We start from the raw sequence: 18,142 nt of genomic DNA, 5'->3' as shown, positions 1-18,142 counted from the left end.
AGCGCAAAATCACTGCTAATTTAGCCACAAAACCACAAATACAAAATATTTGCAGACTTTTACACCTATAATGAATCAGCAGCACAGCAGAAAACTAAAATAAAACATGTTTACCTTTTATTTGTTCAAAACAGCCATGGAACCCTTTGTATCCTCGCTACTTTTTTGACATATTTCACAGCTGAGGCCTGCCTTGTCTTTCATAAGCCAATAGTAGCAGTCCAAACTTCCCTGGTCTCCCTCCCCAGTCCTCCTCATGTCCCTTAGATAGTTCTCCTCCTGTGTCTTGTCTGTTGGAGTCAGGTTCTCCTGCATTAGCATCTTTGCTACAGGTGTTGCTACTCGCTATGCTAACTGCTGCTGTGCTGCTGCTCTCTTCTCTAATTTCCACAGAAACAATCTTTATCTCAGGCTTAGCTTCAATTATTGGCTTTTAGCCATTTTCTACCATCTTCCAAGCTAGCAGAGAAACGATTTTTGCACAAAATCACACTTTGGAAGTATTGTAGGGGCGTGGCCTGACTTTCCCCTCTCTTCCTCACTCACGCTCAGGTTTTACATTACACGTTGTGTGTACAAAGACATTTGTGAAATGTGATTTAAACTCTATAAAAGACACAGCTGTCCAAATATAATACTTTAACATTCAATTAAAACACCTAAAAAATTCCCAAATTCTGGGAGGAGCCGGATCTCGCTCCAGATCTTACAAATTAAGCTCTGGTTGGAGGTGTCAATGGCCCTGTATGGAAGTCTCACTTCTGTCAGTCTGCCCCAGAGCAGCTGTAGCTACATTAATAGCTTACCACCAGTATGTGTGCAGTGAAAGAATAATGCAATGTTAAGCGCTTTGATTGTCAATATAAGATGTTATATAAATCCAATGGATTATTATTATTATTGTTATTATTAAATGTTGATGTGATGGGAAAAAAAACAATGTCAATCAAATGACTTTCCATATCCAACTAAAACTGCTTTGTTGTGCTAAGCAGTGCACGGCCTGTGCGCTCGATCGCAGACAGATGAGCCGCTGTGTGCGGTTACAGGAAGAATAACAGCACACAAGATTAATATGTCAAACAGAATTTAGGAGATGATGATAAAAAGGATAGACGCATTGGTCATTTCTGTCTATATTAAAATTTCAGATGCTTAAATGCCTGTTACAGAATTTGATCTGGTGGTCATCAGTTATTTTGGTTACACATGCGTGCCTGCAGACAGCTTATGTGCACCATTTTTATTACACATTATGCCACCAACTTCGATAACACTTTGGATTTTGTCAATTTAAGTTAAACACAATTTTTACAGATTTTGATTTACAGACCTGGATTTCTTTTTATTTATTTCTTTTTTTTATTTTCATTCTTATTCATTTATTATTCTTATTTAATTTTATTCTATTTATTTATTTATTGATGTTTGTCACTAGGTTCGTGGACTAACGTTTTTGTTTATTTGTGTGCTCTGTGTCCCATGATTTTAATATTACTGGCTTTCTACTTTGCAGTCAAGGTCAGGGTTCCAGACAGGAGGGTAAAATGAAGACGTCTTTCCTTTGGCAGCTCAGAATGGAACTTCCCAAATACCGGCCAAAGACAAAAGAGACATTTCAGTTTGCATAAAATACTGCAAAGGCAATTCTCAGGGCAGCCAAGACAAAAGATAAAACATGGTTGTCAGTAAATATACTAGTGACGACAGGACAAACCCAATCTGGCAAGAGGGATGGAAACCATTACTTCCAACTGGACTGGAGCTTTGAAGATAGGAAGAATCTTGTGGTGGGATACCACTCCCCCCAAACCCGGCATCTCAGCAGAATCCACTCTTAGGACGCTCTCATTTGTACAGATGTCCAGCCAAATAGTGTGTGTGTCTTTATGTGTGTGTAGAAGACCCATCTTTTCTGGGCACATAAATCCACATTGTACACACACATTCTCTACCTCAGCTTCCCCGTTTCATCCTCTCCACTCTCCAAGCATTGTGTTTGTCAAGCTCTCAGGCCCAAATCCATTATTACTTCCTGAAATGACATCTCATTTCCACAAATGTAATCCTTTCCTTTGCCTGTGTGAAGCTTTAAAGTAAACACAGTCTTCTCTCTAAAAAGACAGCAGAGAGGGCAGGAACGCGCTACTTCAAATTTGCTAAAAGAGCTCAGGATGATGAACACCAGACCTGAAGACTGAGGATGATAAACACTGGGCGCTTTGAAAGGATTTATGTATGGAAGAACTACTGTATGTGCAATAAATACAGTGACTATGGGAGGGTTTCTCAAATTCAAACAGCCTGTATTTTTCCAAACCACAACTGAATACATTTTTGGACAAAGGAAATCTGAAGTGTGTGTGGTAGTGATGCATAGGTCAAGACACTACACTTGATAAAGACTACATTTAAATAAAAAAAAAAATTAAAAAATCAATACTTAAAAAACCTTTATTTTTGCATTAATGTACTAAGTACTTTACAATTAGTGAATTTAAATCTGACACTTCAATATCAAATGATTTGGCACAATAATCAGTTGCTTTTTGACTTGAGCAGTCATAAATCAAAATATTTTTTAATTACAGAGTAAATACTTTTTTAGATTAATTACACTAATTCATCATAATCATTTACATGACTGATTTATAAGGATTCAGTAATAGCTGGTGATTTATAATTTGACAACTGCAGACAGACAACATACTGGAAATCAAATAGTTTTGTTCAGTAAAATATATTTGGCCTTTCCTGACGTTCATGCATATTAACGTTTGACCCTTTCCTCTAAAACAGTCACGATTACCCACAAACTAAACAGTTCAGCCATAGATGCACCAAACGCCTTTAAAATCATCTGTGTCTTTGTTTCTCTATGAAACTATAACACGTTAAAGATTAGTGGTTTTTCTTAACTGGTGCAGAAGCGCTGCATTTTCATTAATAAAACTGTCAAATTGTGTTGCGTTATGAGGACTAATGCAGTCAGTGACTGTTTTTTCTGGTGCTGTATTGTGGTCTGTTGTTTTAAAACAAGTTACTTTTGGTACCTGGAGCAAAAACTTTGTTACAAATCCAAGGTTTGACTGTATTCTTGTAACTTGAGTAATCTTGTGTAACTTCTTAAATAATTTAGTGTGCAGTGCCTAAAACTGTTTTTGTTGCAATACTCAGAACCTGGAAAAGATACTTGGATTCTTTAGTAATTTTAAAGCAGCGCCATTAAATAATTGTGCCACCGCACAGTTGGAAATAACATTGGAAATTGTACAATTTCACTTTAATTGTTCGAAGCAAAAGAAATTGGTTTAAAAACCCATCCTGGCCAGCAGGGGGCGGTAGGTAGTGTAATTTTGTTGTTCTTGCCTTTTTCTTTTATGTCCATGTGCTGCCCTTTAGACGTCTTGAGTCCCTTGAACATAATCACATTTTTTGCTCGCTTCATTACTTCATCTACTTCGCCAATTTCAAACCACATTTCCGGCTTAATTTTTATTTTCACAAAAAACATTCCTGATAATGTCTTGGCTCACTTTCACCTGTGCCTCTAGTGATCAAAAGTTTTCATTATTGTGTTCCCAAGTACGTTTAAAAAAGTAAAATTAATAATATAATTTACATAATATTTACAAATATTTTAAGTGCCAAAAAACACAGTGGCTAGGAAATAAATACAAAATACAAAGGTTCACAAAATAAAATCCAGTAAAAAAAAGTTTTTAATGTACTTTGTTTACAACATGGCAGGCACCGGGAGTGCTTCGTAGTGTCATAAGTCTGTTGTTTGTAGTGATTCACTGAGAAAACAAGCCGACTGGAACAGAGAACGAGCAAACCCTGCGCTCAGTGCGCACTTGTCTGAATACAAAGTGGTGGATTGAGCGATGTTCTAATCTACTCAAAACTTATGTTACAGAAATGGAAAATTGTAATAATAAAAGAGGTTAGATTGGTACATTTCATTCCTTATTTGTGAAGCAAAACTTGAGACATTCTATTAATAATTCTTTTTTCTTTTTTTCCCCTGGCAAGAATCTCAAACTCCGCCTTTGATCCCGGTAAAAAGGATCACAGGTGTCGTACACTACGGGGTAGCCGCACACAGCCACAGTGACTATTTCTTCCATATTTCTCCAGTGACGTGATGACCATGGAAGTGACGTAAGGAGACACTCATTGACGATTGGATGTTGCAACGACACTCGAAGTCGCTTGAAATGTTCAAAATTTTCAGCTTTGAGCAACTTGCAGCGACTCAGATCACATGATCGTGTTGCTGGAATTGCGTGAGGAGGAATTGAAGGGAGGTCGCTTGACGTTGAGTCATTTACATTGATTTTGAATGTAATCTAGTCGCCAGAGTTGCTGAAGTCGCTTTCGGTGTGAACGCACCTTTAGTTGTCATTTAACACAAGTGATGCAACTTTAGTGAGAAATCTCAGCATTCAATATTTCCTGCATGTATGGATTTATGAATTCAGATTGATTACAAACAAACTGTGCGTGCCCACCGATCCATCCCTCACCCTCAGCTACATCATATGTGGCTGGTTTAATTGCAGGCCAATCACTGCCAGGTCACAACTAATAAAAGCACCGACAGACGCAAATAAACAAGTCCAAATTGTTGCATTAATCGAATGATGCAAACATCAGTGAGTTAACAAAAGTTCACTGCTGCCACTGACAATTTCCTAATTGTATTCACTCATTCAAGGCAATTTTATTAACATGAAGCGGCTGTCTTCTGCCCTTCCACTGTCACAGCACCACGGATCTAATTTCATTATTTTCCACAAGATTTGCTTGACTACTATCACCATGCGAGTAACGCACCACAGCCAGATGTTTATGCTATTCAAATGAGGAAGCAAAGCCTGGTGGGTAAATATGCAGAATGAAAGTTGAAGCTTTCGATTTTCTTTTGTTTTCTGTTCTTAATTCCTTGTCTTCTCTAATGTTTCTCTATCTCTCCTCCGGCACGTGTGTCTTTCCATCTTAACTCTACTTCATCACACAAATTTCAATTACCATCTGAACCACATGTTTTTCTGAGAAGGAGCACAAGGTCTGCATGGATAGCTGAGTGTGCAGAGAAGTGTGACACAATGGACAGTACATACATAGCACAGATGCTTTAGCCTACACTTAACATGCATTTATGCACAAGTTTGTGCATAACACATCGAGAGAAGTGAGAGCTAAATGTTAGGGGGCTGCACTTGGGTGTTGAGGTGAAAGTGGTTAGAAGAGTGTAGGAACGCTTCAGAATCACTCACAGGTTTCTTTCCTTACCTTTGTGGTTGATGAATCCAAACACTGTTGACCCATGGCCCACACAGCATGTGTGTGTTTATTAAAATCATCGCCCAGCGTAGGCCAATCATACAGGCATTACTGTCCACGCCTGTCGCATGCTAAATAAGAGAGAGAGAAAAACAGACCGGGGGTCAAATTAAATGACTAATGTCACAATGCTAATAGGCCAGATTCACTCTTGTGTAATTCTGCTGGAGCCACAAAAAAACAATGTGAGGTTAACAAAAGCAAGCAATCAGCGAGAAGAAATATCACAGACAAAGGTTTGTAAGAGGTCATTACTTTATTATGTAAACTAGAGGAGAATATTTCCATGCAGTGATCATTTACATATGATTAGTAAACATGGGACGATATGTCCTGCAACGATACATCGCAATATCAAAACATCACCAGATCTATCATCAATGGCACAGGTTTAGGGTATTGGGGAGGTGGGTGAAAAAGCTTTCCTTTCCATCTCTGCTACATTTGAAGTTTTTTTTTAACTGCGTCAAAGGTCTCATTTACTGCCAGAAAATATAGACGTACGAATATTGTTGAAAAGGAACATGTCCATATCTTACACTTTTTTCACCTCATAAGTAAATGTTCACATTTGTATTGAGTTGAAAAGGACATACACAGAGTGAGTATGTAAGTATGCCAAGAGTTATTTTTCCAATGGCAATATTTTTGGACTTTTTTTCCTTTCCAAAATATTGTAACACATTCTTAGCGTCAACCCATTGTTGTCTATTGCAGTGTTTCTCAAATGGGGGTAAGTGATGGCAATACTGGGGGTACTAAAGAGAGAGAATGGAATATTGACAAAAGATCTCTCTCATTAAAAGATTTTTTTTTTTTTTTTTTAATGTTCATTTTAATAATAATCAAAATAATGATGATGGAAATTTACTTGATTAGAACATGAACTGAAAATACAAGGTTCAGTCCCAGACCAGGTGGGAGATGACCAAAATGTTTAGAAATTTATTTTTGACCCCATAGTCATCAAAAGTTTTTATTACAATTTTCCCCAATGCATTCAAAAAATACAATTCTTAATACAATGTATATGTAATGTAATATATGTATATATAAATATTTTAAGTGTTCTACCTTAGTTCAACCTCAGGTGTGTAGTTTTCAGAGAAGTAGTCCCAAACCTTTGAGGCTTTAGGTTGGTTCTTCCTTTGTTGTGCAATTCTTCTTCACAATATAAATGGTATCCACTGGAGGCACCACAGTCACATGCGCGCCAAAGCCAATCACAGTACACCGTAACCATGTGAGCGCATGCCCGCTGGCTACAAGTGTTATGCGTGCGGTTGTTGTAACTAATGTGACACCATAGCCCCTCCCCCCTCTGCTCACAGCAGACAGAGACAAAACACACATATTGACCAATCAAATTTGGCTTGAAGAGAAGAAAGAGTGAGAGAGAAGCAAAGCGGCTCCCAATCAGGAGCCGGCTCCCAGAGCCCGTTCGTTCGTGACCGACACACCACTAGAGTTAGGTACTACTCAACATAAAGCTGTGTGTGTGTGTGTGATTAAGTACACGTGGGCCAACCTGTATGTTCTTGCATGATGTGACATGCATGATGATTGAATTACTCCCATTCTGTTACATGCATGAATATTACGTATATTTAATCATTTATGATTTAAATGACCCTCACTAACACTAACCCTCACCATTACTGTAAAATGTATTCTTCTAATAAAATCATCATTGTGCTTCAACAGCCATCACTCTCTATCTACCTTACCAATATTAAAACAAATTATTCAAAGCTTAACATTTTTGTTTAAACATACTAAGGGTTTGTGTTTAATACCAATGCAACAGCATAACCATGATGGATAACAAATACATATTACAATATTCAAACATACATACCCTTTAATTATCATTAATTATCAATTTTTATTGTATATGTTATACACATTGTGGTTGGCGCGAATCCAGAGACGGTCTATACAGTATATAATTATATTTTTCTTTCCCCCCTGGCAAGAATCTCAAACTCCACCTATAGTTTCATTTCATTTAGTTACAAATTTAGATTCTTAATACTCATTCATTTCATCATGAGCAAAATGTTGTAGTCGGACAAAGGGAGGACTTGAGCCAAAAAACATTGAGAATCACTGGTCTATTGTATAGTATGGTGAACTCTGTCCATCCTCCCACCCAGAGTGATTACTATTATACACTGTATGTCAAAGACAAAATGCACTCATTGATCATGGACTGATTGAAACTTTTAAGATGATTTCAAAATAATAACCAATTAAAAACAGTCCCCGTCGGATGCGTAAGTGCAGGCAGCAGACAGACTTGTTCTTATGTTCTTGGTTTTAACCAACAATGATCATCAGCCGAAGAGTACTCAGGCACAGTTGCCCCTGACACATACGTCATCCGGTTGATATACAACATATACATGGTCCAACATCATCATGATGCAAATTTCGACCAAAACATCTGAATGTCAGTGCGTCTTGTTCAGTTGCAGCAGAATGTGTCTGCCCATATTTGTGACCAACACTCCACCTCTTTATCTGACTGACGTGAACAGATCCATGCCACCTTTGTTATTGTTACTGTGGTGTTACAGTATGGTCACATGGTACATGTGTAATCACCACATTTTTCACATTGTGTGCAGGTGACCAAGTGTACTGTGTTCAAACGCAACCCTCCCGACCATGCCTTGACCGCAAAGCATGCTATACTAACGCATAATACAGTTCCCTCACACTTGTCAAATAACACAAACATGCTTAGGCAAGGTATGGATTGCCTAAGTTACTTATATTAATGTATTAGAAATTAAAAGAGGTAATTAGTAGTAATCTATGTGTGGGAAGTTAGAATCAAGACTCCACTGATCTCATTTTGTGACAGGAGAACCAATAATAGTATATAAAAGAAATCTTGACAAAAACCTTTGTAATTTTAGTTAATTGAAAGCAGATTAAACTAGAAATAGGTATAATGACTCAATTAGGACTAATAATAAATTAGATTTTTGTCAGAAGACTAATACTGATTAAAAATGTGATTTCTAAATTAGCAGTTTAACAAACTATGAAGCAAGCCATTTTGTGCTTTTAGGTAATTCTTTTTGTCGTATCATTCAATGGAAGAGGCCTCTTTCTATAGTCTCATAAGAGAAGTATTCATTAATGCTATCTGATAAAACCTTGTTACCCATGTGCATTACTTCTTAATGCAGCTGAATTGATGGCTCAAATATGCTTTGGTGCTGCTCAAGCCCTTAAAAGCTTATTTTAAGTATGCAACATGCAGCACATTCGATACCCTTTAGTGCACACGAACTGAGTAGCTGTCAAAATTACAACAAAAAATACAGCAGGCATCTTAAGTAATTATGCAGATTTATGCAAAACTTTAACAAGAAGAATTAAAGGCACAAATGAGGTGGCTACACTTGAATTGTTAAGATTATGAATAATTACCATGAATCTTTTTGCTCTTAATATAACTTGTTTTTGATAAACAAAGCCTTAATTATCGAAATACTTCGGAGGATTCCGGTGACCTTCATTAATCTCAGACAACAAGTCTCCAGTGAGACTTCAGATGAAGCCAATTCATGCACTCTCATACAAATGCACGTATCTGCATGTGCACACACACACACACACATAGCTGTATAGGGTAAACAACACGTATGCATGGTTCTACTTACGCTAAGCAGCCACTTCAGCCTGGAGCAAGCAGACAGACAGACTTTCTAGTTAAACCTGGAGAGTAATTCTTGCTTCCTTGTGTGTTCAGGTATGGAGAGCCAGGTAGACAGATGCCATCGCCCACAAGCCCACACTCACACATAAACAGCAGATGACTCAAAGGCTCCCTTGGGAATTCTAAGGGTGACGTCCATCACTAATTATAGTTACATGTTTTCAAAATAATTATTCCTTCATAGCCATTGTTGACCGCACATTCTGCTCAGTTTGCCCTGTAATCAAACACATGATTGCAAAAATGAAAATTAAAAAGAAAATATTCAAACTAAATATTATCATACGCATGTGGTCATCGAGCATTTTTAACTCAGAGCAGGGTGTGTGTGGTGGAGCATAGAACAGGTAGAGGGCATATGATTAGAACTGTGTATGTCAGAAATTCATCACTCATTTGTGTTTTAGATCTAATGTCACCAACTAAAAAGTTTATTAAAAAATATGGTATAGTTCAATATAAAACATGAATCAAAATTCATCATAAATCTTCTGTCCATCCGGAAATTTTCAAGCAACCTAATCAAGAAGTGAACTTTCAAGGAAAATGGTAAAAATCCAGGAAAGGTGGAGGAAAAACTGCCACTACTTACTTATATTTAATATAATACTGAAATATTTAATGGTGTTATTCTATATAAATGAATTTCCTTCATGATCATATTTTAAACTTGCATTTACATAAGCAGCATTCAAGTTCTGAGAATGCAAAATTCTGAGAACTTGTACAGTAAAAAAAAAATGATCTTTTTATGTGGGGACTGCTTCACTTGTATCAATCAATCAATCTTTTATTTGTATAGCGCCAAATCATAACCAACGGTATCTCAAGACACTTTACAGTAGAGCAGTCTTAAGGACGGACTCTTCATTTTATGGCTACACACATATGCATATATACGTATATACACATACATATGTATCCCACCCCCAACATGAAATCATCATGGCAGCAAGGATTGTCTTGCTGTATCCAGCAAGACAACCAAAATGACATTTTTGAAAACACAAATGACTCATGAAATGTTATTAAAAGCCAAAATCTACCAAATCAACAGTTGACAAAAGATAAACCATTCACACTTGTCTTGGACTACTTTACTTAATGATGTGTATTTCAACAAGGAGCCCTGTTACAAATTGTCTTCTAAGCATTTGTGTATTTTTGCAGCGGGCCTAATGTTCATTACAGCATTTTGAAAAAAAATAATATTTGCTGTAACTTTTTTAGACAACAGAGAAATGACCTTCGTATTCAGTGAATGCAAATCATAGAAGATGTGTCCAATAAATGCTAAACAGATTGCAAAATAGATTAAACAAACATGTTATCTATAATATGATCAGCTGAGTTTAGACTTGTTGTTTGTGTCAGTGTGACCAACACAACCACATTGGCTTACTTGCAATTAATGCTGCTTGATAAATGGGATGCTGATGCCACAGCAGTGTGACCACTGACCAGGCTGTTGTGGCTGTGTGTGGTTCTTCCACACTCTACTGAGGCTCCTGTTTGTTAAATTGTTAAATTGCCATTGTATCTTTCTTCAGACTTCAATCATCCAAGCATTTAACTCAAGTCAACAGAGTAAGGTGTCTGGCAGTGGGAGTCAAGATTTTGAAAAATTGTAATGGGCAATACCCACAAATGCATGTTCCTTACACAGGCTCTCCAATGGTACAAGTTTTATAAGAAATAAATAATCTACCAAACACACATTTTACACTTGAAATATAACTTACAAAATAAAATTTGCCTTCTGTTTTTAGGTTGTTCACATATCATAGAGCAAAGTAAGAGGCTAACAGATGATATGTAGAGAGCCTGACTTGTGTGTCTGCGCAGTTGTGGCTGATTACACCAACTTAAAGGGTAACTCAGTTTCTCTTTATTGATCATAAAAACACAGACTCCCTCATCCAGGGAAGAACAAAACAAGCCAATATAGGTTTCTGATGCTTTACTGCCCTCTGGAAAACATCAATGCAGACCTATCGGCCCAGTTTACATAAAGTAGTGGAAAGGATTAAAAAAAAAAGGTGGGGAGGTGTTTGCTGTTAAAAGAGAGCTAGAATTGCTATTTCTATTTCTCCATTTTCTGTTAGCTGATTGATGTAACAGTGAGATCATTGCAATAATTTTCTCACACGTCAATACAGTAACGCCTAGTACAGCTTGCTCCTGACCATCAGTCTTTCATCCTGGCCACAGAGAATATAGATGCCGATCGCCTGATGCACGAGGTGGTGCTGGCTGCCCTCCCCACCACAAGATCAGCTCAGGCTCATCTTTCAATGGTGAGTTTTCAGCATTTTGGAAAAGGAGAGAGGGAGCAAACCAGATTCAGAAGGAAAAGCAGTTGACCTCACAAGTGGTTAAGGGCAGGGTGTTCCTTTTTTTAAGTCAGTAGCTTGAACTTTGGAGAACCTTTTCTTACTTCCTTTTACTTTGTAAGAAGCCGAATGTAGGCTGAGCTAAGACATTTCATGGCCTGATGTCTCAGCATGAAGATGTCAGACAAGTGAGGCAAAGGTCAGAGGGTTGGGTATCCTTTTGTCAAATGCCTTTGGAGGTGCACAAAACCTTTGCCGCCAGCTCCCGCCCCTGAACCGGTTAACCCTAGGCTAAAACCTTAAAGCTCCATGTGAGAAGAAGAAGGTTGACCTCTATTGCTTTTGTGCTGAAAGGCTACCCCAACTTTTACTTAAGCACCCTGACCTCCCCTCCTCCTGGATTGGAGTTGAGGTAGTTGTCGATTGGGCCTGTGAAGAAACGAGAGGATGAAGAGGAAATAAACCTGGGAGAGAATGCTTGGCATGTTACTTTGAATGCTTGGTACAAACACGCTAAAAGAAATTCATGCCCCGGGAAGAGAGTAGCTTGTTTGATGCTTGCTCTTTAATCTTTAAACCATAAAAGGGTAGCACCTTGGTATAATTCTGAGATGTGTTCTTCAGAACCAGCTAGGGAAATCTGGAACAGAGGAGGCTTTCAACAAAATTGGTAGGAGTTTATGTAGCCTGAAGAGAGGAGTTTATTAGCCTATAAAAAGTTATCTGTGAAGCCAGAACTGTATACTGGTCATTATGAATGGAGGAAAACGAGAACAATCCCAGGTTTCCATTCAGCACTGTTGCTAGGCTCATCAAAAGTCACAGCTCTGTACAGTTATCATTCCTGTTAAACCTGAGCAATGACCACTTTATGACCTTCTTTACGTATAACCAGGGCTTTAAATTAACTTAGACTTTAGATCACCAGCCAGCATGGCTAGTAGATTCTTAAAGTTACCAGTCAACCAGATTTTATGAGTGCCACAGAATAGATTTAAGCGTTCATGTTTTTTTGAATAGTTTTTATTTTAGTTGATTTCAGAAATACATCAAAATGGTAAAAATGTAAGCATTTAATTTAAAAACAATGTTGTAACAATGCCTAAAAGGTGCCATAGAATGAATACATATTCCCATAACTTAACAAACAAACTTAATTCAGATGGAAATTGGATCCCTGGAACAATGAAGTTAGAATCAGTACTAAGAATTACATGTACTGTACTGTAAAGAAGAAAAAAATGTTTTACTAACATGCATGCTTTTCAAATTTAAACAAATCCCATTCCCCACAACCTGTATAGTGCACATTTTAAAAGTGAACAAATGGTTGAATACCAGCCAATCACAACCCGACATCCATTTAGTAATAAAACTCTTTAATTTCTTCTTCTTTTCAGATCCTCTTTCATCTTCATTTTCCTCTGGCGGTTCAGTCCCGGGAAGCAGAGGGGTTGTTCGAGCCTCCATGGTTTTCCTTTGCAGGCTGCCTGTCGGACTGGTCTTCTGGGTTCAGGGCTAGATTTAAAGATGTTCACATTGGATGCTGCTCGAGGTCTCATGGCTGTGCACACCATTCATTGAGCGATGTCGGTAGATTTGTCCAGCTAAATATGAAAACCACAGGCTCTCTCAGGAAGCATCCAGCACCTGTTTTTTTCATGCCATATGCCATGTCTAAGATGCGATGCTGGACTGTTATCAGACATCACGATGGCCTTTAGTGGCACCAGCTGCTTCTCCCAAACAGAACACATATCTTTTACAGCAGGTGAGAATACTGTTTCACCGACATTGGCTACATTTACATGGGAGCTTTAATTCCTCTTTAATTCAGAATAAAAGTCAATTCCTCTTTAAACTGATCTTAATTTAGAATTAAACTTATATCCGAATTAGGTGGCTGGTTTATTCCAATTTTAATTCTGAATGAAATAATCCCTTGATCTTGTAGAACAGATGTTGCACTAACTGCTGGCTTTGATTGACCAAAGTACAGACTTTTACCTCTTTTCTCTGCTCCTCTATCTCCCTTCTCCTGCTCCGCGGACGAAAGTGAAACCGCATGATTTTGTGGAGCTACTGCTTCAAAACTACAATCAACATAAAAGTGAAAACAGTTCTTATTATGTGGTCTTCTATGTTGTAGCTGACAAAAAGATTTGTTGTGTGTTTTTTCCCACGAGATGTGATACGTCACGTCCGCCACTGTCCATTCGGAACCCTTCCCAACCCCCAGACCTAAAGCGGAATTAAATAAAGCTGAATTAACCTGTTTTGATTTAATTTGGAATAAAAAACATCATGTAAACGTGGCCATGGTGGGGCTTACCTGCCTTAGCAATGCATAATGCCACAGTACTAATTGTGTACTAAGCATTCGGTGGAAAAAAAAAACCCGGGGTTTGATGACAAATTTTTTGGTGCTTAGTCCCAATATGACCCCAGAGCCAACATGGTCTCATGCCGTCATTAGATAGCACCTCCTGACAGACAACACACTGTGAGTGTGAGGCACCCTCAGAGTTCATCCACAAGAACCCACATTTCGGCAAACCTTTTAGACCTGCCATTGCCTTCCTTAAATTACTTTTTAATGTCAAAACTACCAACAGTGAGACAGCATAAGGCCATCTGTTAATGGAATTCCAATATACTGTTACTTATTAGCATTCACTAATCTATTTTCTTCATATTTTAGGTTAATTTCCACACATTACTTAGTTTACTGAATATGGGGTCATTTTTGTATTTATTTGGCCTACATGTTTCTGGAAATAGAAATGTCCATTTCACTAAACCAGAAGTGACCCTTTACAAAGCTAAGAAAAAAAAAAAAAAAACACTTGTCCACTTTAAAACCAATTCTATATTCACGCATATTAAAGGTTTTCAGGCAAAGTTTAAAATATAAAGCGATTTAACAATAACATATTTAACAGGTTTTAAAATCAATGGTAAAAACACTGAATCAGTCATACGCAGTAGAGAAACAGAGTGCCTTTAACTTGATTTTAAAAATAATTTAAAAATTTGATTTATAAATGTTCACGATGGACGCTGACTTTAGTTCTGTTGGCAGTTCGTTCCACTTCTTTGCAGCATAACAACTAAAAGCAGCTTCACCATGTTTGCTGTGAACTCTGGGTTCCACTATCTGACCTGTGTCCATAGATCTGAGAGACCTGCTGGGTTCATAACTGTCTAACGTCTCACTGATTCATTCTGGACCAAACCCATTCCGGGATTATTCCTCCAGCAGCAGAACTTTAGAGTCTACTCTGAGGCTGACTGGGAGCCAATTATTCTATAATGCTCTGTGTAACCACAGTGGCGTATGTGCAACACATTGCTGAGAATGTGACCCCTCCACTTTCCTAATTAGGTCTAAGTGAAGCATTGTTGTCTTTGAGCCCACCCCACACCCCCCCACTCTGACAGTTACCTGTTCCAATATGGAGTCTCGAGGAAACTGCCAACTCGCCATGCCATTTGTGCTCTGCTGTGTTTGTGACATATCGCTGTGAGAGTCTGCCCCCACCTTCAGGCAAACAGATGTCCTCCGTCCCTTAGCTAGCATTCACACACACACACACACACACAGACGTAGTCCTTTTGGCTCTGTCCACACAAAAAAAGGAAAAGTATTTTTCTTCACATCTGACATATCTGGCACACTGTGTTTTTACTGGAAGGACTTTAAAAGTGTTTGCATTTGTCACAAAACTACATCTGACAGTCCAACACTTTTAGACTAGCTTCCTAATTTTAGCTCTAAAGGCAATGTTGGCTACTATTGGCTTGAACCAGACAAACTAGTTTGATTTTTGCTTCAAGGTGCTCTGTCAAAACTTAAAAGCATGGGGAGGTTTTTATTTTTACTTCATCCACACAGCTTCTTCACCAAAGCTGTCAGTTTGCAGTGAGAGGAGGCAGAGGTGAAATCCTAAAATGTTCACCGGTGTCTTTTTGGAGGTTTATTGTAAGAAACAAGTTTACAAAAATAACTGTTTGACTGAAAATAGACTAAAATCACCCCGAATTAAATGAATCCATGTAAAAATAAACATTGCACATGTATTTTTGTGTTTTTTTGACTGTTTTAACCTCATAACCTGCCTCAACCTTTAGTTTCAATTTTGCCATTACTGAAGCTTTTCAATATGTGTGTACTAAAAAAGAGACCGCATGCTGTGCATTAGCAAAAGGCTCGACCTGACAAATGGATTTGGCTCCTCGCAGCAAATTTTATGTGAAACGCTGGCATTTCTGAGAGCTGTTTAAAGCCGATTCAGAATAATAACAGAGATTTCAGCGTGATCAGAGAAACCCTTCACCATTAAACGTAAAATTAATTTTTTCTAAATTCAAATTCTAGGAAAAAAAATAAGACAAATTAAATCTGAGAAATATACCTGAAGTTACAAGAGTTTATACCTTAACTTGATTATTTTAACTGTAAAGGAACGTGTGATTAATATGCACCCACTGTTCAATCATAGTACACAGTACTTAACAAATAATATTACTAGTTAAATGTAACTACACATTATTTTAGTGGGCACATTAACACATTAAATATTAGTTCCTAATTCCTTAATGCAATTAAATATCTAATCACCATTGATGCACAAACCTGATATGTAGAGTGGTCCACTGAATGGACAAGGATGCACTTGGGCCGGTGTGCAAACATGAGCGAGTCGGCATTCCATTGGTTTGTGAGCAGCAGGTAGCCGACAGCAATAGCATTCATGGGACTGCACCTCTGTTGATCACAGCTGTATTATCAGATATATAACAAGCACAGAACAGCTGCTCACAGGCGCTTCTTTCAGCTGACGATGAAAACAGTCTGTGGTGTTGTGACTGATGTCCTGTCCTGCAGGATTCAGACTGTTCAGCTCTCCTACATAAAAAAAATCTTAGTTTTATGACACAAAACAATCATTTCAATTCATTCAAATCTGGTTTTGGACCAAAGCACTGAGTACACTGATTACATTCTTAAACCACATCCATGAAAACGCTTGTCTTAAATGGCTGGCCTCATGAAAGAATCACTTTATAATGGTTTTGCTACAGTGATATACATCCCTTTAGCCTCATTCAGAGGGCCAAAGTTGAAAAAGTTCTGTTTCCTCCCTCTTTTGTTATTCCACATTTTGTAAAATGTCAGCTCCAAACGGGAGAGTTGAATTTTCCACACTACTTGACGTCACCTAGTGGAAACTCCTCCTCCTGACAATCCTGGTTCCTCCTACCCTATGTGAGCTCCTCCCTCTCAAACTAGCTCACAACTAAAACAAACACTGCAGTTTAATATAGAATATACATTATGATTTAGTGTCAAATATGTAAAGCTACATACACAAAATGTGTTCTCTGCATTTAACCCCTCCCTGGGGTGCAGTGGGCAGCAACGGTGTAGAACCCAGGAAGCAGTTCCAATTTTAGTATCCGTTATAACACCTCGTTTCACCTTTGACTTGTTTGTCTGACGTGTTTGTGACACTATGCAGCACAGCCGTTGGACAAAACAAATAGTTATCACCTTAAATGCACTATTACTGTAGTTATTAGATTAGATTAGAAAATTGTTGAACTTTCAGGAACTATGCTGAGCTGCTTCAGCTCTTGCTTACAGGTCAGGGACTACTTTGTCTCCATTGGTAATAATAAGTCTGGGCGAGCTAAAACAAACTGGGTTGGTCAAGTTTCTGGGCCCTTAGCTCCAATATTAAAACAAATTTACATTTCAGTGTCTTCACATAACTACAGTCCTTTACTGTATCTAAGTAAATGCATTCATTACATCAATAAGTGGATGAAGGTGTCAGAATTGTCCCCAGCCTAATGCCGACAACACAGAAGTGATTGCTTTCGACCCTGAAATTCAAAAGTCAACAATTAGTGCTTGCCTAAACTCCATGTCTGTGAAGGCTACAAATCAAGGTAGAAATAGTGCAATCCTCAACTCAGACTTGAATTTCAACATGCATCTCAAAGCTATAACTGAGTCTGCCTGTTTCCACCTTAAACACTTTGCTAGAATAGGTTTTCTGTCCAAACCAGATGCAGAATGTTTTATTTATTTTTTATTTTGAACACTTAATTTAAAAGCTTGTTCATGCTTTTATTTTCAGAAGATTAGATTACTTGTAATGACCCTTTGCAGATCTAAACAAGAAATCATTCAGACATCTGCAGCATGTCCAGAATGCTGCTGCCAAAATCCTTTGTAACATTAAGAAGATTAACTAAATTACCCCAGTCTTTAATTCATAGCCCAGTCCTACAGGGTTTGTAAAACTGTCATGAAAATGACTTTGTGACATGTTTCCCCTGGAGATCGTGTTGGTATATGATGCTCCACATGGACCGGCTCTGCTCCAAAGCTCCGGAGTATTTAGCTTGTCTTTCGCCAGTTGCTAAGCTAGCTCTCTGAGACTATGAATGTTACCCCTTTAAACCATTCACATGTGATTGCACTTTTGATAGTACCCTATACACACATTTTCAGTTTGCTTTGCAAATACAATGCAGTTATTTGAGTTATTCAAATACTCAAATCAAAATTGTATCATAAATATAATTTTGTAATGATATAGTTGGTGTGATCAATTACTTCTAAATTGATTGGTAAAGTATTTCCTTAAATTGTGCTACTTAGTTTGTGCATCCATGTTGGCTGCCAAATTTTGTCCCAAATTTGTAGCCTATGAAG

The 18,142-nt window shown here is 37.9% G+C and overlaps 1 long non-coding RNA gene across 1 annotated transcript in view; it reads right to left on the bottom strand.

The window, feature by feature from the left end:
* The window catches only part of LOC114477197 (uncharacterized), an 87,044-nt gene that overhangs the window by 32,701 nt on the left and 36,201 nt on the right, over nucleotides 1–18,142 (bottom strand). Inside the window, exon 2 of the long non-coding RNA XR_003675678.1 lies at nucleotides 5,299–5,420. This is a non-coding gene — a long non-coding RNA (uncharacterized LOC114477197). The remainder of the gene's footprint in view (nucleotides 1–5,298; nucleotides 5,421–18,142) is intronic.

Source organism: Gouania willdenowi, chromosome 15, assembly GCF_900634775.1.
Source record: "Gouania willdenowi chromosome 15, fGouWil2.1, whole genome shotgun sequence".
Taxonomy (NCBI): domain Eukaryota; kingdom Metazoa; phylum Chordata; class Actinopteri; order Blenniiformes; family Gobiesocidae; genus Gouania; species Gouania willdenowi.
This window is presented reverse-complemented; position numbering and strand designations above follow the sequence as displayed.